The sequence below is a fragment of the Hypanus sabinus genome, unplaced genomic scaffold (assembly GCF_030144855.1).
Source record: "Hypanus sabinus isolate sHypSab1 unplaced genomic scaffold, sHypSab1.hap1 scaffold_107, whole genome shotgun sequence".
Classification (NCBI taxonomy): Eukaryota; Metazoa; Chordata; class Chondrichthyes; order Myliobatiformes; family Dasyatidae; genus Hypanus; species Hypanus sabinus.
In genome coordinates this window covers 380,581-406,811 of record NW_026779125.1, presented here as the reverse complement: position 1 = coordinate 406,811, position 26,231 = coordinate 380,581, and the positions used below count along the sequence as shown (strand labels likewise).

The 26,231-nt window shown below is 45.5% G+C and overlaps 1 pseudogene; it reads right to left on the bottom strand.

The window, feature by feature from the left end:
* Positions 1 to 518: 518 nt before the first annotated feature.
* LOC132386226 (zinc finger protein 850-like) lies at positions 519 to 25,618 on the bottom strand (annotated as a pseudogene).
* Between the last annotated feature and the right edge of the window lie 613 nt (positions 25,619 to 26,231).

The following is a 26,231-nucleotide window of genomic DNA, read 5'->3' as shown; positions in this document are numbered from 1 at the left end:
AAGGCAAGCACCTTATCTCCCACCCGGTATTTTCTTTCGTGAGCCCTGTTATCAAACCAACACTTCATTTTGTTTTGAGAAATCTTTTTGTCTCGCTAGACTACAGGCTTGGTGTAGTTTATTTTTGAACCTCAAAACATAGTCTAACGAGTTAACATCAATCCACTGTTCCTTTTAACAAGGTCTAAGGTCACTCTGCGACCAAATACGAGTTAAAATGGAGTAAAGCCCATTGATTCCTGTACTGACTCTCTTTCTGCGGACGAACGCAAATGTATTCCTTCATCCCAGTCTGTTCCATTTTCAACACAATATGTCTTAATCATTGTTTTGAGGGTAGAATGAAATCTTTCTAAAGCCCCTTGTGATTCTGTATGGTATGTAGATGATGCAATTTGTTTTGCTCCCAGTTCAGAAATTACCTGCTGGAATAATCCAGATGTAAAATTACATCCTTGATCAGACTGGATTTCTTTAGGCAAATCAAATAAAGTGAAAATCTTGGTAAGAGCCTTCGCCACAGTTTAAGCTTTAATATTTCGGAGAGGTATTGCCTCTGGGAATCAGGATGCAGTACACATAATAGTTAGCAGATACTGATGGCTAGCTTTAGTCCTTGGCAATGGGCCAACACAATCCACTATAACTTTGGAAAAGGGTTCAGCGAATGTAGGTACAGGCCACTGGGGTGAGCTCATTAGGTTTACCCACAACTTGATGAGTGCCTTTTGGAAACTCTTATTCAGGGTAAACATAACTTTATGAGTTAAAGCAAACTGATCTGACCATGTGGTTAAGGTGTTGAACTAGCGATCTGGAAGTCATGATTTTGAGCCTCAGCCGAGGCAGCTTGTGTGTCCTTGAGCAAAGCACTGAACCACACACTGCTCCTGCGCAATTATAGCCCAGTGGCGATGACTGGGGGGGGGCGGGGGGCGGGGCACCATAAATAAATAAATAATAAGCTGCTTCAGCAACTGTCAAAGCAGAATAGGCTTGCTAAGCCTTCCCCTTAATTACACTTTGTAAGAGAATTTTCTTTCTGCTTTTTTGCCTCTCCAGCCTGAAACTGCCTCTGCCTTTCCCGAGCCTCCATCTTTAATTTTTCTCACTTGTACTGGAGCTCAAGCTCATGAGGTTTACTTTCAGGAAACACCTCCAACTCCTCCACTTTAAACACACCCTCAGATACATAATGTTCAGCTATCACCCTCTGCATCTGTGCCCTCCTCATTGTCAATTTCACCTTAGCAAGTATTAACGTTTTAGCAATACTCAATAACTCAATCCTTCTGGTGTCCTCTAATGCCTGAGAGGTTCACACTTCCAGATATCTATCAACATCCATTGCTGCTGATTTTCCACACACAAATAAATCAAAAGGGATGAAATCGATAATAAATCAATCCTTAAATCTGTTCATATGCCAGATGCAGGCCCCATTTTGTTACAAACTGTAACGCTTTAGAAATGAACCAGCAGCAACAGACTACTCCCAATGGCCACACATTTTATTTCCACGTCCCATTCCCATTCTGATATGTCTAACCATGGCCTCCTCTACTGTCAAAATTAATCCAAACTCAGGTTGGAGGAACAACACATTATATACCGGCTGGGTAGCCTCCGACCTGATGGGATGACATTTACTTCTCTAACTTCCGTTAATGACCCTCTTCCCCTTCTTACCCCAACACTGACATATTTAATTGTTTGCCTGTATTCCATGTCTCTCTGGTGCTTCCCCGCCCCACCTTTCTTTCTCCTGAGGCCTCCTGTCATATGATCCTTTCCCTTCACCAGCTCTGTATCACTTTCGTCAATCACCTTTCCTGCTCTTAGCTTCATCCCACCACCTCTGGTCTTCTCCTATCATTTCGCATTTCACCCTCCCCCCACTACTTTCAAATCTCTTAATATCTTTCCTTTCGTCTAGTCCTGACGAAGGGTCTCAGCCTGAAACGTCGACATTTCTTCTCCTTATAGTTACTGCCTGGCCTGCTGTGTTCCACCAGCACATTGTGTGTGTTGTTTGAATTTCCAGCATCTGCAGATTTCCTCGTGAGTGTTATGTGTATAAATGTGTATAAATATAACACGCAAACTATTGAGCTCCGGGGAAACAAGGCTTGGAGTCTTGAGATGGTAGAGTATGAAAGTTCAGTTCAACCACAGAATAGGTGATGCGAGAGATAATTGTAATCCAGGGTAAATGTTGAGAGAAGGCAATTATGTCGTATTCCACAGGTTCCGTGGTGGTAAAACGAGACAACAGTTGCTGTAGATTTTATCTGTCATCCTTCCAAATCCACATACTAATTATCACCCGAAGTGACTTGCCATAAGGGGTATCATCTTAAAATGAACTGCCACACCACTGCCAGGCAATGGTTAACACATAAGTGGTCTCCGCAGGATACCCCACATCAGATCCACTGCTATGGATCAAATGAGGTGACAACCACACTTACGATGTATGGAGAATCGATAATTAGCCCACCCTTGTGGGCAAAGGAAAGTTCCAAACAGTCACCCTTGGCCACTAGTTCCCTGGTTTCGATTCCTCCATTTTTCCTCCTTCGTCTCCATCTGACTCTGAGTGTCTGTGTCCTCGGTTAAAACTAAACAAGCAGCACGCAATGTAAACAAGCATAACAATGGCCACTCGCCACTGTGAGCTGACAAGTGTGCCAGTAGGTGGAATGACTGAGTGAATCCTTTCCCACATTCTCAGCAGGTGAATGGCCTCTCTCTAGTGTGAACTTGCTGATGTCTCTGTAGGGTGAATGACCGAGCGAATCCCTTCCCACAGATTGAGCAGGTGAATGGCTTCTCCCCAGTGTGAACTCACTGGTGTTTCTGTAGGTGGGATGACTGAGTGAATCCCTTCCCACATTCTGAGCAGGTGAATGGCTTCTCCCCAGTGTGAACTCGCTGGTGACTCTGTAGTTGGGATGACCGAGTGAATCTCTTCCCACAGTCCGAGCAGCTGAACGGCTTCTCCCCAGTGTGAACTCGCTGATGTCTCTGTAGAGTGAATGACCGAGTGAATCCCTTCCCACAGATTGAGCAGGTGAATAGCTTCTCCCCAGTGTGAACTCGCTGGTGTTTCTGTAGGTGGGATGACTGAGTGAATCCCTTCCCGCATTCTGAGCAGGTGAACGGCTTCTCCCCAGTGTGAACTCGCTGGTGACTCTGTAGTTGGGATGACCGAGAGAATCTCTTCCCACAGTCCGAGCAGCTGTACGGCTTCTCCCCAGTGTGAACTCGCTGGTGTAGCAGTAGGGTAGATGACCGAGTAAATCTCTTCCCACAGTCCGGGCAGGTGAACGGCTTCTCCCCAGTGTGAACAAGCTGGTGCCTCTGTAGGTGGGATGACCGAGTGAATCTCTTCCCACAGTCCGAGCAGGCGAACGGCTTCTCCCCAGTGTGAACTCGCTGGTGTTTCTGTAAGTTGGATGACTCAGTGAATCCCTTCCCACATTCTGAGCAGATGAATGGCTTCTCCCCAGTGTGAATTTGCTGGTGTCTCTGTAGGTGGGATGACTGAGTGAATCCCTTCCCACAGACTGAACAGGTGAACGGCTTCTCGCCAGTGTGAACTCGCTGATGTACCAGTAGGGTAGATGACAGAGTGAATCCTTTCCCACAGACTGAGCAGGTGAATGGCTTCTCCCCACTGTGAACTCGCTGATGTAGCAGTAGGGTAGATGACAGAGTGAATCCCTTACCACATTCTGAGCAGGTGAACGGCCTCTCCCCAGTGTGAACTCGCTGATGTACCAGTAGGGTAGATGACAGAGTGAATCCTTTCCCACAGACTGAGCAGGTGAACGGCCTCTCCCCAGTGTGAACTCGCTGATGTCTCTGTAGGTGGGATGACTGAGTGAATCTCTTCCCACAGACTGAGCAGGTGAATGGCTTCTCCCCAGTGTGAACTCGCTGGTGAGCCATTAGGGTGGATGACCGAGTGAATCTCTTCCCACAGTCCGAGCAGGTGAACGGCTTCTCCCCAGTGTGAACTTGCTGATGACTCTGTAGTTGGGATGACTGAGTGAATCCCTCCCCACAGACTGAGCAGGTGAACGGCTTCTCCCCAGTGTGAACTCGCTGATGTACCAGTAGGGTAGATGACTGAGTGAATCCTTTCCCACAGACTGAGCAGGTGAATGGCTTCTCCCCAGTGTGAACTGGCTGATGACTCTGTAGTTGGGATGACTGAGTGAATCCCTTCCCACAGACTGAGCAGGTGAACGGCCTCTCCCCAGTATGAACTCGCTGATGTCTCCGTAGGTTGGATGACTGAGTGAATCCCTTCCCACAGACTGAACAGGTGAATGGTTTCTCCCCAGTGTGAACTCGCTGGTGAGCCATTAGGTCAGATGACTGAGTGAATCCTTTCCCAGAAATTCAGCAGATGACCAGCCTCTGCCCAGTGTGGTGTGAACTGACTGCTGTGTCCACAGGTGGAAAGACTGTCTGAACCCCTTCTCACACACAGAACAGGTGAATGGCCTTGCCCAGTGTGAACATGCTGATGTACCTTCAATTGTGATAACTGAGTGAATCTATTCCCACTGTCTGAGCAGGAAGGGTGGTCAATTGGATCCCTGGATCCACTTCTTAAATATCCAAAGAGAGACAACAAATCTGGCGTGCCATGTTTGAGCTTCCTGGAGACGAATTCGTTCTCAGTTTTAACCTGTAAAAAGATTTACAAAATCCATCAATGGGTGTAGGACATTTCAGATGAGATTACTTGAGCTGCCAAGGTTTGATCTGGTATCACACTGTTACAGTGAGGTTAAACCCAAGTTGGACAGAGAAATCATCTTCTGACTGGGCAGACTGCTGGTATCTGGAATGACCATCAATTCCCTGACGCTCTTCCTGTTTCTATAAGAATGGGGCATTCCTGCCGTCTCCAATCTGTGACCTGGCTCAGTCTGACTCTCTCCATTGGTATTATTCCCTGTTCCTGCTGAGCTTCATGGGTGCCTGGCCCCACAGTAACTGAAACACTCTCACGCAAGTAGTCTTCCTTGACGTGCAGCTGGGATCTTCTTTTATGTATTATTAACTTAAAGTGCCACAGTTTTAACGCCATATAAAAAATTCCTGCTGAAATGACTGGTTGGTTCGCACGACTGTCAAAAGGGGTTAGAGTGAATTTTTGTATTATTCCAGGTTCTTGTCACGATCATAGAAAATTTCAACACAGAAACAGGTCCTTTGGGCCATCTAGTTTGTGCTGAACTATTTAAACTGCTCACTCCCACACCGCTACCATCCAGGTACCTACACGAACCGCTTAAATGTTGAAGTCGAGCTCTCATGCACCACTTGTGCTGGCTGCTCATTCCACACCCGGATGACCATCGGTATGAAGAAGATTCCCCTCATGTTTCCCCTAACATTTCACCTTTCACCTTTAACCCATGGCCTCTGGTTGTCGTTCCACCCAATCTTCATGGAAAAAGCCAGCTTGCATTAACACGATCTGTGCCTCTCTATCACAATCAAATCTCCCCTCAATCTTCTACATTCCAAGGAATAAAGTCATGATTTGTTCAATCTTTCCTTCTAACCCAAGTCCTCCAGACCTGGCAAAATCCTTGTGAATTTTCTCTGAACTCTCTGAACCACTTTTACATCTTACCTACAGGTTGGTGACCAAAACTGCACAGAATTCTCAAAATTAGGCCTCACCAATGTCTTCTAGAAGTCAACATAACAGCCATCTATTGTTATCAGTACTTTGGTTCATGAAGGGCAATGGGCTGAAATCATTCCTTCCATCCCTATCTACCTGTGATACCACTTTCAGTGAATTAAGGACTTGTATTCCCAGGTCCCTTTCTTCCACAACACTCCTCCGTGCCCGACCAGTCACCGTGAAAGACCTCCCTTGGTAGGTCAAACCAAAGTGTAACAACTCACACTGGTCTGCATTAAATTCCATTTTCCATTTCTCAAACCATTTTCCCAGCGGGTCCAGGTAGCACTGAAAGCGATGATAGTCTTCCTCACTGTCCACTACACCACCAGTCTTGGTGTCACCCACAAATTTGCTGATCCAGTTAACCACACCATCATCCAGATTACTGATATAGATGACAAACAGCAACAGATCCAGCACTGATCCCTGTGGCACACCACCAGTCACAGGCTTCCAGTCAGAGAGGCAACCATCTGCTACCACACTCTGTCTTCTCCCAAAGACAATGTCTCATCCAATTTACTATCTCATCTTGAATGCTGAGTGACTGAACCTTCTTGACCAACCTCCCATATGAGACTTTGTCAAGTACCTTGCTAAAGTCCATGTAGACAACATCCACTGCCTTGTCTTCATCCACTTCCCTGATAACTTCCTGGAGAGACTCTATAAGATTGGCGAGAGCCATGCTGTCTATCCTTTATCAGTCCACACCTATCCAAATACTTACAGTATATACTTGGTTCCTGCACACAGATTCCAATAACTTTCCCAGTACTAATGTCAAGCTCACCAACGTATAATTTCCTAGTTTATTTTTACAGCCTTTCTAGAACAGTGGAACAACATTGTCTGTCCTCCAATCCTCCAGTACCTCACCTGTCACTAAGGATGATTTAAATATCGGTGCTAAGGCCCCAATAATTTCTGCACTTGTCTTCTGTAGGGTCCAGGTGAACAACTTGTCAGGCCCTGGGGATTGATCCACACTAATTTGCCTCAAACCCCTCCACCTCTGTAATCTGTACAGCGTCCATGAAGTTGATGCGGCTTTGCCTCAATTCTGTAGACTCTGTGTTCATCTCTTGAGCAAATACGGATGCTAGTTTATGCTATCCTTTCATATGGATTACCATTCTGATCTTCCAGAGAATTATTTTTTTCCCTTGCAATCTTTTTGCTCGTAACATATCTGCAGAATCCCTGAGGATTCTCCTTCACCTTGGCTGCTGGGGCAACCTCATGCCTTTATTTCTTTCATGAGTGTTCACTTGAATTTCCTGTATTTCATAAGTACCCCATTTGTTCCTATCTGCCTGTACCTTGTATGCACCTCCTTTTTATTGATCTGTGAGAGGAAAGCCAAAGGGGTTATAGATCTGCATGGTGAGAGGTGGGGGTAAGGACGATTAAACTAAAGTTGCAGGGGGAATGGGAGCCTGAATAACAGAACAGATAATGGTGGGGTTGTGGAGACAGATGTTGTTCAGGCCTCAGGCAAAGTCAGGAATGAAAAAGTTGAGCATGGTGCAGTGAATATGCTGAGCCCTGTATATTTCAATACAAGGAGCAGCGTAGGAAAGGTGGATGTGTTCAGGGATGGATCAACACCTGGAATCAACACTAGGATCTGGCAACTGTGGATTGGGACAGGCTGCCTTTTGGCAAAGGTGTGTTTTGTAAATGGGAGGCCTTCAAAGCGAAATTTTGAAAGTACAAAGTGGGTATGTCAGAATAAAAGGTAAAGATAGAAACTGTAGGGAAACTTGGATTGCAAGAGATATTCAGACCCTGGTAAAGCACAAAATGGAATTGCATAACAGGGATAGGCAGTCAGTTTCTTATGGAGTATAAGAAATGCAAGAGAACACGTAAGAAATCAATCAGGATGGATAAAAGATGGCATGAGGTTGCTGTCACAGAAAAGGTGAAGGATAATCCTCAGGGATTCTAGTGATAGATTAAGAGCAAAAGGATTGCAAGGCACAAAGTTGGTCCTCTGGAAGACCGGAATGGCAATCCACGTGTGGAACAAAGCAGATGGGGGAGACATTAAATATTTTTCAAACTCTATTTACTCAGGAGATGGACAAAGGGTCTATGGGAGTGTGGAAACGTGGCATTAACCACTTCAACCCCTGGGGGAAAAAAACACTCCTCTGGCCACTCACACGCTCAATACCCCTCATCATTTTATACACCAAAAAATGTCTCTAAATATAAACAAGGAATTTATACATTGCACAATCTACTTTCCATGATTCAGTACATTTACACAGACAGGTGTGTAAAAAGGGCCCAACGAATATCAGGGACAAACAGGCCCAATTCACCACAACCACAAACTGTTCCTGCTGCTACCATCCAGGAAACGGTACCACAGCAAAAGGAGCAACAGGCCCCGGGACATCATCTTCCAACAGGTTTGATGTTGTGTTTGATGTCATTACGTACCCAGAGAGAATGGGACAAAACATGTTCTCACCGATAGAAAAGTCCAGCGCAAGAGGAGGTAGAGGACGCAACACACACAAAATACTGGAGGAGCTCAGCAGGCCAGGCAGCATCTATGGAAAAGAGTCCTAATGCCGATTTTCTCAACTGCTGATGTAAAAGATTTTGTTGTCTTTCTTCCAGTTCCTAATCCTTGCATTTAGATAGCTGGAGCTCAGCTCTGCCTGAGAGATCCATCGGTTCCCATTCCCTCAGCGGCCGGAAGCACCCCGGGGCCCGTGTACGGATCGAGGGGCTGAGAGAGAGGGAAGAGAGCAGGACTGTCCCGGGATTGCTGGCCACGGTGTCGGAAATTCAGAGGAATTATCCCGAAGTCGGTGTTTAAGATAAAAACACGGAGAATCACTCTTACCTTCGACCGACATTTTCAAAGGCTTCTGTGTACTGTGCGCATGCGTGAAAGTCAGGGAGGCCTCAGCCTGACGCCTGCGCATTTCATCGGCACTCAAGCGCCGGCGAAATTCTTAACTCATGGCCCTATGGGTAATCACGGTGCCATTAAACATTTCTGCAAGCACCGGTTCAATGTCCATATCTCTTTTTGTTTTATCTTGGGTATAGGAAAAATCTGCAGCTGTTTTAACGCAGAAAGCGGCTCCCATAAGTAATATACTCAATATCAACGTGTCTCTAATGCCAAAGTAAAATGCAGATATAAAAACACAGGAGATTCTGCAGTTGCTGGACACACACAAAACGCTGGAGGAACTCTGCGATTCAGAGAGCAACTAAGCAGCGGAGTACACAGGCTAGGCATGCGGAAGGGGCTCTGCCTAAACGTTTTCTATTTATTCCTCTCCAAAATTTCTGCTTGATCTGTTGATTTCCACCTGTATTTTGCAGAAATTAACCACCTTTTTTTTCGATCAACCAGTTTCCAAATGCTTCCAATCTTTCACTTTTAACCACATCCTGCTGGTCTTATTCGTCCTCCTCCTCTGGACCCCATCTCTCTCTGGAGCCCCTGATTCAGGCTGGCAACTCTTTTGTTTCTGACTCTGCACCATCGAAGATTCACTCGCTTACCTCCTGTCAGATTTTAGAGGTGCATTGTGTTACAAGACCGCAGGTTCGTTTACTGTGAGTGTCGCTTTAAGTGCCTGAGAGAGGAGGGCTGTGACGTCAGACTCAAGCTGCGGCAGCCTGAGGGAGCGGGAGAGGGAGAGGGAGACAAGCTGTTGGAACTTCAGCGTGTGACTGCTATAGGCTGCAACTCTTCCATGCCCAAAAGGTTGGGTTGATCTGATCATCGGCACGCAGTGCACAACGGATGTGTGACTGTCACTTCGTATAATTCATATGTGTGGATTTGCTGGAGTACCCGTGGTATCACTTTTGTTGGCCCCTTACCTGGTTTCGGGGTGTTCTGTGGTAACCACTTGAAGACGATATTCCTGTTACTGTCACCTGGTGATATTTCTAAGTGGATTTCGGAACTAATCGACGGATAAGATCTTCGGCGACTGTTATTTCGTTTACCCAGCGTGGAATGTGTGTGGAATTCTTCGTAATTGCCTTCTCTCTACATTTTCGTGTGGATTTACAACTCTCTTCTCCCACTCACTTATTCCGTGGATTACTGAACTTTTCCACTTTAACATCTGAAGACTTTAAGCATTGTTTCCCGAGCTTCGTCCGGAGACCTGAACAACGTCACAACCACAGTGAGCTCATCGTCTTGTTCAGCCCGGAGAAAATCATGCAGGGAATTCATGCAGGTGTATAATATGATGAGAGGCATCGGTCGTGTGGATAGACAGAGGCTTTTTCCCAGGGCAGAAACGGCTAACACGAGGGGGAATAGGTTTAAGCTGCTTGGAAGTAGGGACAGAGGACATGTCAGAGCTAAGGTTTTAAAGCAAAGAGTGGTGTTTGTGTGGAATGCATTGCCAGCGATGGTGGTAGAAGCGGATACAATAGTCTTTTAAGAGACTCTTAGATAGGTACATGGAGTTTAGGAAAATAGGTGGCTATGCAGTAGGGTAATTCTAAGCAATTTCTAGAGTAGGTTACATGGTTGGCAGCCTGTCATCTCAGGGAGAGTGAGAGCGGAACGGCCCGGGTAGATTTTGATATACTGATATGGAACAGAAATGTGGGCAGGGACCAGATGGGCCGAGTGGCCTCCCTAGTTTGCATCGTGAGTGTGGTAGTTTCAATAACTACCTGAGACACGGGGCTTGATACAGAACTGATTTATCTTTCACAGATCCACGATATTAAACGCCAGTTTAGTTTAAGGCTAACATCAGCAGAACAGACTCCTCCAATGCTCAGTGACCAGGGTTCAGTCCTGGGTGCGATGAGCAGCCGCAAGAACTGCAGAATCTGACAGTAACAGTCCCTCATGAACCTGCAGCTGCTTTCAGTCACCGTGATGGTTAAACATTTAACACAGGACTCCGCCTCCCGCTCACTGACATGTAAGACACAGTCGATTTCTGTCCGCCATTAGTCTCTCCCTTTTCCGACTTAAACTTTGAAATTTCAACTTTATTCAGTGGGATCTGTCGAGCAACAGTTATGATTATGGCCCCGAGAGGAACAGAGGATTCAGGCGCTGTGTTATCTCCATTGGTGCGAAGCGATGTCAATTACTCGTTACACCCAATAGTACAGGCGAAACAGCCGAGAGATCGTCTCCCCCGCTTCATCGGCGGGATAAACCTCAAAGTAAATGTCCCGCTTTTTGATTTCTTTCCGCTTCCCTCCGAGGGAAGTTGGGGGCGCTTCTGAAGCGTCCCCTGCGGCCTGAGTCTGATGTATCGCCGAGAGGTAGGAGGAGAACACTTGGCGAATCGGCTTGTTGCTGACTCCCCGGGGACGGAGGGAATGAACCCAGCAGGGGAAGGAAGGGGGTGCATTTTATTGGAAAGATGGAATGGTGGCGAACAGAGGGATTCACCACATTGGGGGTCAAACCGGCAGTCTATTGACCTATAGGTGGGGACAATGGTCCGAGCAAAGAGGGGGGCGAATGGACCAGTCCAAGGACATTGAATGACAGGACGGTTTGGAGGGGCCGAGTGGCCTTCGTCTGTTCCGGTAGTCGGGCTGTTTAAAGACGCTTCCTGAGCCTGTAAGATGTCCCAGTGGGTGTTGTAGGGACCAATACTTGGAACCCAGTTGTTCACAAACTGTGTCCACTATTTGGCTAAGAGACCAAATACAACATTTCCAAATGAGTTATTGACACAAAATGCATGTTCATAGAAACCGGACAGCACAATTCAGGCACTTCAGCCCACAATTCTGTGCCGAACATGCCCTTAACTTAGAAATTACCTAGGGTTACCCATAGCCCTCCAGTTTTCTAAGCTCCATGTACCTGTCCAGGAGTCTCTTAAAACACCCTATCGGTTCCGCCTCCAACGCCTCCCCCGGCTGCCCATTCCACACACTCATCACTCTCTGTGTAAAAACAACTTTCCCTCTCATGTTAGCCATTTCAGCGCTGGGAAAAAGCCTCTGACTATCCACACGATCAATTCCTCTCATCACCTTATACACCTCTATCAGGTCACCTCTCGTCCTCCATCGTTCCAAAGAAAAAAGGCCGAATTCACTCAACCTATTCTCATAAGGCACGGTCCCCAATCCAGGCAACATCCTTGTAAATCTCCTCTGCACCCTTTCAATGGTTTCCACATCTTTCCTGTATTGAGGCAACCAGAAATGAGCACAGTACTCCAAGTGGACTCTAACCAGGGTCCTATATAGCTGCAACATTACCTCTCGGCTCTTAAACTCAATCGTACGGTTGATGAAAGCCAATGCACCTTATGCCTTTTTAACCACACAGTCAACCTGCATAACATCATTGAGTGTCCTATGGACTCGGACGCCAAGATCCCTCTGATCCTCCACACTGCCAAGAGTCTTACCATTAATACTATATTCTGCCATCATATTTGACCTAACAAAATGAATCACCTCACACTTATCAGTGTTGAACTCCGTTTGCCACTTCTCAGTCCAGTTTTGCATCTTATCAATGACCTGCTGTAACCCCTGACAGCCCTTCACACTATCAACAACACCCCCAACCTTTGTGTCATCAGCAAACTTACTATCCCATCCCTCCACTTCCTCATCCAGGTCATTCATAAAAATCATGAAGAGTAGAGGTCCCAGAACAGATCCCGGAGGCACACCAGACAGACAGACAGATATACTTTATTGTTACCGAGGGAAATTGGGTTTTGTTACAGTCACACCAACCAAGAATAGTGTAGAAATGTAGCAATATAAAACCATAATTAAACAATAATAAGTAAATTATTCCAAGTGGAAATAAGTCCAGGGCCAGCCTATTGGCTCAGGGTGTCCGACACTCCGAGGGAGGAGTTGTAAAGTTTGATGGCCACAAGTAGGAATGACTTCCTTTGACGCTCAGTGTTTCATCTCGGTGGAATGAGTCTCTGGCCAAATGTACTTCTGTGCCAAACCAGTACCTTATGGAGTGGATGGGAGTCATCCACTAGTCCACTAGTAATAGACCACTAGTCACAGACCTCCATGCAGAATATGACACGACTACAACTACACTTTGTCCTCTGCGGCAAGCCAGTTCTGGATCCATTGCTTCCTTACTTTCTCAATCGGCCTTCCTTGTTAAAGCTCATCTGAAAATCCAAGCAAACAACATCCACTGCCTCTGCTTTATCTATCTTGCCTGTTATTTCCTCAAAATATTCCAAGTGATTTGTTACACACGATTCCCTGCAAAGGAATTCTGCTGACTTTGTCCAACTTCATCATGCCTCCCCAATTACAGTACCCAAAACACTCACCCTTAATACACCCGAACATATTCCTGACCACTGAGATCAGACTAACTGTCTTATAATTTCACTGGACAACAATTCTTTTTTTTCAAAAGTGTTGCTTCCTCAGAATTTTTTTTTGTTTATGATAAACTGCTTGAAGATTAACACAAATGTAATTTAAGACTACTTGTATCACGCAGGAATTTAGAAAAATGACAAATTAACTTTTATTGAACATATTGTCTTTAATTGCATCATGGTGCTGATGCTTTGCAATAGTGCAACCAAGATATAAATATTTTGTTAATGATTTTCAATCGTACTCAGTGTCTGAGGCTTCTCGCTTAAGTGTCCAACACTAATTTGCTGCATTGCTGGATTCAGTTGCCCTGGTATGTTTTCTCCATGACCGCAATGTCCTGCTGAAACCTTTCACCATGCTCGTCACTAACAGCACCAAGATTTGCAGGGAAGAAGTCCAAATGTGAATGCAGAAAATGAATCTTTAGTGACATGTTGCATTTTATGGTTGTATATGCATGGTTTCAACCAGCTGCATGAAGTTTGGTGCTCTGCTGATGCCGAGAAAAATTTCAGCAGCTTCCTTGAATGCCTTCCTTGCCATTTTTTCTGGTCCCACCAGAACTTCTTCAAATTGCCTATCAGTGATGATCTGTTTGATTTGTGGACCAACAAAAATGCTTACTCTGGGAAGCATCCGTCTCAAATATCAAAATCCTTCACAGAAATGTTTGTGCCTGGTGATAGCAAATTCCATCCTTACAGTCCTGAACCCAATAATTATTACTAAAACCTGTCCTGCCATGCAGCAGCAGCGCCGTGTAAGCATGCCCAAGCATGCCTGAACAAGATAGGAAACTTTCCAGCTTACATTGCAGGCAACATTTTAATTGACCTGAATTATGAATTGAAATAATACGAGTGATTTCAAAAATTGGTGCATCACAGGGAAATTTCATGGTGGTTTTCATGATCAGTGGTCCAAAATTCATCAGATACACCTAAAGGTTTTCAGGAAGCAAAACCTTTGTTGTCCAGTGTTTTCTTTCTTCTGCCTCCCTTTTTTCTTAAAAAGTGGTGTGACATTTGCAACTTTCTAGTCCGCCTGAACCATTCCAACATCTAGTGATTTGTGATCACTTGAAGAGAAAACTAAGGGGAAACTTCTTCATTCAGAGGCGGGGAGAGTGTGCACCGAGCTGCCAGAGCAAGTGACAGGGACGATTTCATTCTTCAAGAGAAGGTTGCTTACGTCCATGGATGAGAAGGATATGGAGGCTATGGTCTAGGTGGAAGTTTTTGGAACTCAGCAGATTAATGTTTTGGCATGGACTAGATTGGCCGAAAGGGGTTTGCCTGTGTTGTAATGTTCTATGACTCTAATGCCTTCACGGTCTCTTCAGCTACCTCTTTCTGAACCCTGGGGTGTACACCTTCTGGTCCAGCAGTCTTATCTACCTTCAGGCCTTTGTGTCCGATCACAAGAGAGGGAATGCTTACGAAATGGCTTTTTAGAGCAGCTGATGGTTGAGCCTACTCAGGTAACTGCTACCTTAGTTTTGGTGTTGTGTATTAACCCAGAACTTATTAGGGAGGTTAATGTAAAGGAACAGTTAGAAGGCAGTGATCATAATTTGATTGAATTCCCACTGCAACTTGTGAGGGAGAAGCATAGGTCACATGCGGAGTATGGCAATGGAATAAATGGAATTACAGAGGCATGAGAGAGGTGATTCCCCAGGTGGCTGACATCTCTGAGAATAGTCCATAACGTACAGGATAGATATGTCTGGCAGACGTATTTCTCAAACAGTGGGGCTGGACTACCACGGCTGACAAAGGAAGTTAAGGACTGTATAAAAGCCAAGGAAAGTGTGTATAAGTTAGCAAAAGTGAGTAGGAAGTTAGAAGATTGGGTTTCTTTTAAAATCCAACAACGGGCAACTAAAAACAAAACAAATTATAGTCCAGTTAGCCTAACCTTAGTGCCTGGGAAAGCATTTGAGTTTAATATAACAGATGAGGTTTTGGGGTACTAGGAGACTAAAAATAAATCAAAGCCAGCATAGGTTCGGTACAGGGAAATCTTGCCTGATAAATCTGTTAGAGTTCTTCGAGGAAGTCATAAGCAGGATGGACAAACGAGAGGCAGTGGATATCATTTACTTGGACTTTCAGAAGGCTTCTGATAAGGTGTCACACATGAGACTGCTCGACAGCATAAAAGTCAGAAGTAATACTGGCATGGATAGAGGGATGGCTGACAGCCAAGAGGCAGCGAGTGGGAATAAAAGGGGCCTTTTCTGGTTGGCCAGCAGTGACTTGTGGTCTACAGGGGTCAGTATTCGGACCGCTACTTTTCACATTGTTTGTCAGTGAGTTGGATAATGGAACTGATGGCTTTGAGGCAAGGTTTGTGGATGATACAAAGGTAGCTGGAGGTGTTGGTAGTGCTGAGGAAGCAATGCAATTGCAGCAGGACACAGACAAATTTCAACAACGGGCAAAAACGTGGCAAATGGAATACAATACTGGAAAATGTCCGATAAAGCATTTTGGCAAAAGGAACAATAGTGAACTATTATCTGATTGGGGAGAAGGTTCAAACAACAGAAGCACAGAAGGAAATATGAATCCTTGGGCAAGACTCCCAGAAGGTTAATTTACAGGTTGAGTCTGTGGTAAAGAAGGCAAATGCAATGCTGGCATTTATTTAAAGTGAAGTAGAATCTATAAGCAAGGAGATAATGCTAATATTTTATAAGACACTACTTAGGCCACACTTAGTGTATTTGGGATGCATATCTCAGAAAAGGTGTGTTGTCATTGGAGAGAATCCAGAGGGTGTTCAAGAAGACGATTCCGGTAATAAAGGGGTTAAGATATGAGAAGCGTTTTCCAGCCTTGGGCTCGTACTCCTGCACTGACCAATGTTTAATAAATGTGGGGGGGGGGGGGGGGTGTAAAATCTCACTGAATCCTACCGAATGTGGAGAGGTTTAAATAGTGTGGATGAGGAGAGGACTTTCCGCATGGTGGGGGTAGCCATAACAGAGGAGCAACCTTTCAGAGTAGTTAAGGAGGATTTTATTTAGTCAGAGGGCAGTGAATCTGTGGAATTCTCTGACACAGACGGCGGTGGGGGCCAAGTCTGTGGGTACATCTTAGGCAGACGCTAATATTTTGCTGATCAGTCAGGGCATTGCAGGATATGCCGAGGAGGCAGGTGCGCGGGGTTGAGTGAGATCCGGGATCAGCCATGATAGAACGGCAGAGCAGGCTTGATGGGGCTGAATGGCCTAATTCTGCTCCTATGTCTTATTGTCTTGTGCTGCAGGTGTCTTACACAGTGAATATTGACACAAAATAATTATTACATTCAGCCGCTACTTCTTTACTCTATTACTAACTCACCAGCATCATCTTCCAGCGGTACAATATCAACTCTTGCCTCTCCTTTACTCTTTATGTATGTGAACAACTTTTGATACTTGATATTATTGGCTCACTTACCTTAATTTTTCATCTTTTCTCTCCAGTGTTTTTTTCTTTTTTAGTTGTCTCCTGTTGGTTATGTAATTACTTTCCAATCCTCTCACTTTCCACTGTTTTCTTGCTATATTATATGACCCGGCTTTTGCTCTTATCAAAAACAGGAGAGAATCTGTGGATGCTGGAAGTCCAAGTAACACATACACAAACTGCTGGAGGAACCTAGAAGGCCATTAATAATATTACCGGATAAACAAGCAGGAACAACTCCCTCAATAGAAAAAAACCGTTCCCAACACACACATATTCCTCAACCAGTGGAGCACCTCACCACAGGCATTGTTTGCGTCATCAGTCAGACGAACAAAAGACTTTCTCCATCAATCAGCTTCCAAATGTTGCTACTCTGTCATTCGTTGCCACGCCCCGCTGCTCATTCCCTTTTCCTCATCGTACTTTCTTACCCCGACCATGGTCCAGAGCCCCAAACTCTGCCCCTGTGCCGACCTGCCTCTGGTTTCTGACCCTGATCCGTTGAACATCCAACAAATGCTTTTCCATTCTGCTTTCAGTCTTTAGAGGTCAGTGGTGCTTTCAACAACCCTTCAGAAGCAGGGGAAATGACCCATCATGTGGAAATGAGTCATGGTTAAGGAGGGTAACTGAGTGAAGAACTTCTCAGACAGAACTGCAGTCAGCTCGACTTCTTCAATCTGCAGAGAATTCAAGGGAAACCTCTTCATCCACAGAGTAGTGACTATTTGGAACACATCACCACAGGGAGAGTGACAGGTGAACAACAGGGGAGCATTTAAAAGGACTGACCTGGAACAGAATCACTGGCAGTGTCCAGCTGGCCCGAGTTGACTTTCCACTGTACACAAGGTGTGTTATAAATTCTCTAAGTACCAGAGACAGAGTTTAAAATAGAACTGATTTACTTGACTCAGATTCAGAGTATTAAACTCCAGTCCCATTAAAGGTGAATGTGCAGCAGAAGAAACTCCTCCCATGCCCAGTGACCAGGGTGCAGAACTGGGAGTGGTGAGCAGCAGCAATAATTGCAGAGTTCAGCACCGACAGTCACTCCCGAAATTGCATTCAGCAACGGCGATGGACAAATATCCAGCATGCAGCTCATTGAAACTTTCTCCCCTGTGTGAAACCTGTAGTGTATCACAAGGTTTGATTACTGAGTGAATCTTTCCCCACATTCACAGCAGCTGAACAGTCACTCCCCTGTGTGAACTGAATGACACACATTTGGTGGAGATAGCTGAGAGAATCTCTTCTCAAAGTCTGAGCAGGTGAACGGCCTCTACCCAGTATGAACTCGCTGGTGTCTCAGTAGATGAGATAACTGAGTGAATCCCTTCCCACATTCACCACAGGTGAACGGCCTCTCCCCAGTGTGAACTGACTGATGTGTTAGTAGTTTGGATGACTGAGTGAATCCTTTCCCACATTCACTGCAGGTGAATGGCCTCACCCCAGTGTGAACTGACCGGTGTCTCAGTAGGGTGGATGACCGTGTGAATCCCTTTCCACAGTATGCGCAGGTGAACGGCCTCTCCCCAGTGTGAACTGACTGGTGTCTCAGTAGGGTGGATGACTGAGTGAATCTCTTCCCACAGTTTGTGCAAGTGAACGGCCTCTCCCCAGTGTGAAATCGTTGGTGTGCCAGCATATCAGATGACTGAGTGAATCCCTTCCAACAGATTGAGCAGGTGTATGGCCTTTCCCCAGTGTGAACTCTCTGGTGTCTCTGTAGTGTGGCTGACTGAGTGAATCCCTTCCCACAGTTTGAGCAGATGAACGGCTTCTCCCCAGTGTGAACTCGTTGGTGACTCTGTAGGTTGGATAACTGAGTGAATCCCTTCCCACATTCTGAGCAGGTCAACGGCCTCTCCCCAGTGTGAACAGACTGATGGGCCAGTAGTTCAGATGACTGAGTGAACCCTTTCCCACATTCTGAGCAGGTGAATGGTCGCTCCCCGGTGTGAACTCGCTGGTGTCTCTGTAGTGTGGCTGACTGAGTGAATCCCTTCCCACAGACTGAGCAGGTGAACGGCTTCTCCCCAGTGTGAACTTGCTGATGTACCAGTAGGCGGGATGACAGTGTGAATCCCTTTCCACAGTCTGAGCAGGTGAACAGCTTCTCCCCAGTGTGAACTCGCTGATGTACCAGTAGGGTGGATGACAGAGTGAATCCTTTCCCACAGACTGAGCAGGTGAACGGCCGCTCCCCAGTGTGAACTCGCTGGTGAGCCATTAGTTCAGATGACAGAGTGAATCCTTTCCCAGAAGTTCAGCAGAAGACCAGCCTCTGCCCAGTGTGGTGTGAACTGTTTGGTGTGTCCACAGGTGGGATGACCGACTGAACCCCTTCTCACAAACAGAACAGGTGAATGGCCTTGCCCAGTGTGAACTTGCTGATGTACCTTCAGTTGAGATGACCGAGTGAATCCATTCCCGACGTCGGACAAGGTGAACGGCCTCTCCCCTGTGTAAAATGACAGATGTGCCAGTTGGTCAGATGACCGAGTGAATCCCTCCCCACAGTCTGAGCAGGAAGGATGGTTGATTGAATTCCCGTAGACAAATTCCTTGTGGTTTTCAACCTGTAAAAAGATTTAAAAATCCATCAGTGGTTGAAGGACAACATTTGAGATCAGATCACCTGAGCTTCCAAGGTGTGATCTGACATCACACTGTCACAGTGAACTTCAACCCAAGTTGGACAGAGAAATCACCTTCTAACTGGGCACAGTGCTGGTATCTGGAATAATAGGATTAGGCCGAGCCAGCATGGATTTACCAAGGGCAAATCATGCTTGACTAATCTGTTGGAGTTTTTTGAGGGTGTAACAAGGATGTTAGACGATGGTAAGCCAGTGGATGTTGTATACCTAGATTTTCCGAAGGCATTCGATAAGGTGCCACATCGGAGATTGGTGAGTAAAATCAGAGCTCATGGCATTGGGGGCAGGGTTTCAACATGGATAGAAAACTGGTTGGCAGATAGAAAGCAAAGGGTAGCAGTGAATGGGTGTTTCTCGGACTGGCTGGAGGTGACTAGTGGGGTACCACAGGGCTCTGTATTGGGACCACAGCTCTTTATGATTTATGTCAACGATTTAGATGAGGGCATTGAAAACTATATCAGCAAGTTTGCTGACGATACTAAACTGGGTGGCAGTGTGACATGCAAAGAGGACGTTAGGAGAATACAGGGAGACTTGGATAGGCTGGGTGAGTGGGCAGATACTTGGCAGATGTCATTCAATGTGAATAAATGTGAAGTTATCCACTTTGGAAGCAGGAACAAGAGGGCAGAGTATTGTCTGAACGGTGTAGAGTTAGGTAAGGGAGAAATGCAAAGAGACCTAGGAGTCCTAGTTCATCAGTCAATGAAGGTGAATGAGCAAGTGCAACAGGCAGTGAAGAGGGCAAATGGAATGTTGGCCTTTATTACAAGGGGAATTGAGTACAAGAGCAAGGATGTCCTTTTGCATTTGTACAGGGCCCTGGTGAGACCACACCTGGAATATTGTGTATAGTTTTGGTCTCCAGGTTTAAGGAAGGACATTCTGGCAATTGAGGAAGTGCAGCGTAGATTCACTAGGTTGATTCCTGGGATGGCAGGGCTGTCTTACGCAGAGGGGTTGGAGAGATTGGGCTTGTACACACTGGAATTGAGGAGATTGAGAGGGGATCCGATTGAAACGTTTAAGATAATTAAAGGATTTGATAGGATTGAGGCAGGAAATATGTTCCAGATGTTGGGAGAGTCCAGTACCAGAGGGCATGGATTGAGAATAAGAGGTCAGTTATTTAAAACAGAGTTGAGGAAGAGCTTCTTCTCCCAGAGAGTTGTGGAGGTGTGGAATGCACTGCCTCGGAAGACGGTGGAGGCCAATTCTCTGGATGCTTTCAAGAAGGAGCTAGATAGATATCTGATGGATAGGGGAATCAAGGGATATGGGGACAAGGCAGGGACTGGGTACTGATAGTGAATGATCAGCCATGATCTCAGAATGGCGGTGCAGACGCGAGGGGCCGAATGGTCTACTTCTGCATCTATTGTCTATTGATACGTTGGTTCAAGAAGGCCAATATGTCAAAATCTTTCTTTCTGTCCCTATCGAACTGTGACACCACTTTCAGTGAATTACTGACCTGTATTCCCAGATTCCTTTCTACTACAGCACTCCTCTGTGCCCGACCAGTCACTATTTAAGACCTAGTTCCTACCAAAGTGCAACACCCCGCACTTGTCTCCATTAAATTCCATTTTGCATTTCTTAACCCATTTTTCTAGCTGATCCAGATCGTACTGCAAGCTATGACAGTCCTCCTCGCTGTTCATTACACCCCAATTTTGATGTCATCCAAAAATTTGCTGATCCAGCTAACCACGTTATCATCCAGACTACTGATATAGATGACAAACAACAACAGATCCAGCATTGATCCCTGTGGCCACCACTAGTCACAGGCTTCCAGTCAGAGAGGCAACCATCTGCTACCACACTCTGGCTTCTCCCAAAGACAGTGTCTCATCCAATTTACTGTCTCATCTAGAATGCTGAGTGACTGAACCTTCTTGACCAACCTCCCATATGAGACTTTGTCAAGTGCCTTGCTAAAGTCCATGTACACAACATCCACTGCCTTGTCTTCATCCACTTCCCTGATAACTTCCTCGAGAGACTCTATAAGATTGGTTAGACATGACCTACCATGCACTAAGCCATGCTGTCTCTCCTTAATCAGTCCACATCTATCCAAATAATTATATATCCGGTTCCTGCTCATATGATCCAATAACTTTCCCACTACTGATGTCAATCTCACAAACATATAATTCCCTAGTTTATTTTTTGAGCCTTTCTTACACAGCGGAACAACACTGGCTGTCCTCCAGTCCTTCACGAAGGGTGATTTAAATATCTGTGCTTGGGCCCCGAAAATTTCTGTACTTCTCCTCCTCAGGGTCCAAGCCCCATCAGGCCCTGGGGATTGATCCACACTAATTTGCCTGAACACAGCAAAAGCCTCCACCTCTGTAATCTTACAGGGTCCCTGAAGTTGATGCTGCTTTGCCTCACTTCTACAGACTCTGTGTCCATCTCCTGAGTAAATACAGATAAATCATAAAGAGCACCAAATTTCTTGGTGTTCACCTGACGGAGAATCTCACCTGGTCCATCAACACCAGCTCCATAGCAAAGAAAGCCCAGCAGCATCTCTACTTTTTGCGTTGGCTCAGGAAAGTCCATCTCCCCCCGCCTCCCCCCCCCCCCCACCATCCTCATCACATTCTACAGGGGTTGTATTGAGAGCATCCGGAGCAGCTGTATAACTGGCTAGTTCGGAAACTGCACCATCTCGGATCGCAAGATCCTGCAGCGGATAGTGAGGTCAGCTGAGAAGATCATTGGGGTCTCTCTTCCCGCCATCATGGACATTTACACTACACGCTGCATCTGAAAAGGAAACAGCATTATGAAGGACCCCACACACCCCTCATACAAACTCTTCTCCCTCCTGCCGTCTGGGAAAAGGCTCCAAAGCATTTGGGCTCTCACGACCAGACTATGTAACTGTTTTTTCCCCCAAGCTATCAGACTCCTCAATACCCGAAGCCTGGACTGACACCTTGCCCTACTGTCCTGCTTATTACTTATTGTAATGCCGGTACTGTTTTGTGCAATTTGTGCAGTCCAGTGTAAGTTTGTAGTCTAGTGTAGCTTTCTCTGTGTTTTTTTATTATGTAGTTCAGTCTAGTTTTTTGTTCTGTGTCATGTAAACCATGGTCCTGAAAAACATTGTCTCACTTTTACAGTGCACTGTACCAGCAGTCATGGTCAAAATGACAATAAAATTTGACTTGACTTGACCTTTATAATAATAATAATAGAAATAATCTCCCCATCTATTTCGTCTCCTCATATGGATTACCATTCTGTTCTTGCAGAGGATTCATTTTTTCCCTTGCAATCTTTTTACTCTTAACATATCTGCAGAATCCCTGAGGATTCTCCTTCACCTTGTCTGCTGGGGCAAATTCATGCCTTCTTTTATTTCTTTCATAAGTGTTCACTTGAATTTCCTGTATTTCGTAAGTACCCTATTTGCTCCTATCTGCCTGTACCTGGTATGCACCTCCTTTTTATTGATCTGGCAGAGGAAAGCCAAAGGGGTGATAGATCTGCATGGTGGGAGGTGGGGGTAAGGGGGGGGGGGGGGTTAAACTAAAGTTGCAGGGGGAATGGGAGCCTGAATAACAGAACAGAGAGTGGAGAGTTTGTGGAGACAGATGTTGTTCAGGCCTCAGACAAAGTCAGGAATTAAAAAGTTGAGCATGGTGCAGTGAATATGCTGAGACCTGTATATTTCAATACAAGGAGCAGCGTAGGAAAGGTGGATGTGTTCAGGGCATGGACCAACACCAGGAATTAAGATATAGGATCTGGCAACTGTGGACTGGGACAGGCTGCTTTATGGCAAAGGTGTGTTTGGTAAATGGGAGGCCCTCAAAGCGAAATTTTGAAAGTACAAAGTGGGTATGTGTGTGTCAGAATAAAAGGTAAAGACAGAAACTCTAGGGATTTCTAGTGATAGATTAAGAGCAAAAGGATTGCAAGGCACAAAGTTGGTCCTCTGGAAGACCGGAATGCCAATCCACGAGTGGAAACAAAGCAGATGGGGGAGATCTTAAATATTTTTCCATCTCTGTTTACTCAGGAGATGGACAAAGGGTCTATGGGAGTGTGGAAAAGCGGCATTTAAATCGTGGATCCTGTACAGTTTAAAGCGGAAGATACTTCACTGTTCAAAATAGAAGAGAGAAATCTACAGTATATTCCAGGACATTCAGCCTCAAATGTTGTGCCGAGCATGTGACCTACTCTAGTAACTGCCTAGAATTTCCCTCGCACACAGCCCGCTGTTTTTCTATGCTCCATGTACCTATCTAAGATGCTGTTAAAAGACCCCATTGTATCTGCCCGGACCACTGCTGCTGACAGTGCATTCCACGCACGCACCACTCTCTGTGTAAAAATCTTACCCCTGACATCCCATCGGATCTATTTCTAAGCACCTTAAAACTATGCCCCCTCGTGTTAGCCATTTCAACCCTGGGTAAAAAACCTCTGGTCACCCACACGCTCAATACCCCTCATCAGTTTATACACCTAAAAATGTCTCTAAATATAAACAAGGAAATTATACATGGCACAATCTACTTTCCACGATTCAGTACATTTACACGGACAGGTGTGTAAAAAGGGCCCAACGAATATCAGGGACAAACAGGCCCAATTCACCAGATCCACAAACTGTTCCTGATGCTACCATCCAGGAAATGGTACCACAGCAAAAGGACCAACAGGCTCCGGGACATCATCTTCTACCAGGCCATCAGACTGATTAATTCATGCTGATACAATTGCATTTCGATGTTATATTGACCGTCCTATGTGCAAACTATCTATATAAATAGATTGCACATTCAGATGGAGATGTAAGGTAAATCTTTCTACTCCTCATGTTTATGAAGTATGTATTTAATAAAGTCAATTCAATTCACCCTCTCCACTATCTGTTCTGTCATTCTGGCTCCCATTCCCCCTACAAATTATTTTAACCACATCACTCCCTCCCCTGCTCACTACCACTAGCAAGCATTACCACTAGGATATTCATCCCCTCTTGTTCTGTTCCTCTAACTAACAAATCCCCTATCAGCCTTTTGACTTTCCTCTGCCAGGTAATCCCCCCCCCCCAACAGTTTCTAAAGTGGTCCACCTGTAGTTGTGGGGGATGGCCACTAGAGTACTCTGTGATGCCTATTTAACCTCATTCCCCTTCCTGATTCTCACCCAGTTTCCTGTGTCCTGCACCTTGGGAGTAACTCACCTCTCTTCATGTCATATCTATCACCCCCTCCAACTGCTGGATGATCTGGAATTCACCCATTTCAAGTTGCAGCTCATTGAAGTGCAGGGTTACAAGCTGCACATCTTGTAGGTGAGGGCATCAGGGACACTGGAGGTCTCCCCTCCTCCCCTCCAATACCCCTCTAATTTGTAATAATCTCCCCTCTAATTTTTAATAACCAGTGTGCACATAAATCTTTTACTGTGCATTTTTTACCCAGTGACAAGGTGTGCACAGTGAATTTTTTATAGAGAGGTATTGATTTTCACAGCTAGAAAATCACGGTCAATATGAACTTTGATCTCCTTTGGGTTTGATCGAGTTCATCTGCACTCTCACACAACCTATGTAGCAGGCCTATGTAACAGGAAATGGAGGATTTTCTCACCAAAGCTTTTGCACATTGTCCATATGTGGTTTCCTTGCTATATTACACTTTAAAAAGTCAGATTTCCAAATATCACTCTACTTCTTCCCACTTGCAAATTCTCCAGCAACTTTTGCATCACCAAAATGCAAACAGGCATTACTAGTTTCTGTATTCGAAATAAATATTCCCCCTGAACCCTCCCCCAATGACTGACAGTGGTGCACTCAGTGATGGCAATCCCAATGTATATGAAGGGAAGGGCAGTAGTCTGTCTCACTGGAGTGTGGCACATTTGTGATGTGAAAGCTACTTGTTGCCCAGGGCAAAGGTGTTTGATGTCATTACGTACCCAGAGAGAATGGGACAAAATATATTCTCACCGGTAGAATAGTCCAGAGCAAGAGGAGGTAGAGGAAGCAACACACACAAAATACTGGAGGAGTTCAGCAGGCCAGGCAGCATCTATGGAAAAGAGTACTAATGCCGATTTTCTCAACTGGTGATGTAAAAGATTTTGTTCCCTTTCTCCGAGTTCCTAATCCTTGCGTTTAGATAGCTGGACCTCAGCTCTGTCTGAGAGATCCATCGGTTCCCATTCCCTCATCAACCGGAAGCTCCCCGGGGTCCATGTACGGATTGTGGGGCTGAGAGAGAGGGAAGAGGGCAGGTCTGTCCCGGGGTTGCTGGTCACAGTGTCCGAAATTCAGAGGAATTATCCCAAAATCCGTGTTTAAGATAAAAGCTCGGAGAATCACTATTACCTGCAGCCGACATTTTCAAAGGCTTCTGCGTACTGCGCACATGCGTGAAACTCAGGGACGGCCTCTGCCTGACGCCTGCGCATTTCATCGGTGCTTCAGCGCCGACGAAATTCTTAACTCATGGCCCTATGGGTAATCACGGTGCCATTAAACATTTCTGCAAGCACCGGTTCAATGTCCATATCTCATTTTTATTTTATCTTGGGTATAGAAAAAATCTGCAGCTGTTTTAACGCAGAAAGCGGCTCCCATAAGCAATATACTCAATATCAACGTGTATCTAATGCCAAAGTAAAATGCAGATATAAAACACAGGAGATTCTGCAGTTGCTGGAAATACAGAGACGCACACACACAAAACAATTCAGAGATCAACTCAGCAGCGGAGTACACAGGCTAGGCATGCGGAAGGGGCTCTGCCTAAACGTTTTCTATTTATTCCTCTCCAAAATTTCTGCCTGATCTGTTGATTTCCACCTGCGTTTTGCAGAAATTAACCCCATTTTTTTTTCGATCAACCAGTTTCCAAATGCTTCTAATCTTTCACTTTTAACCACATCCTGCTGGTCTTATTCGTCCTCCTCCTCTGGACCCCATCTCTCTCTGGAGCCCCTGACTCAGGCTGGCAAATCTTTTGT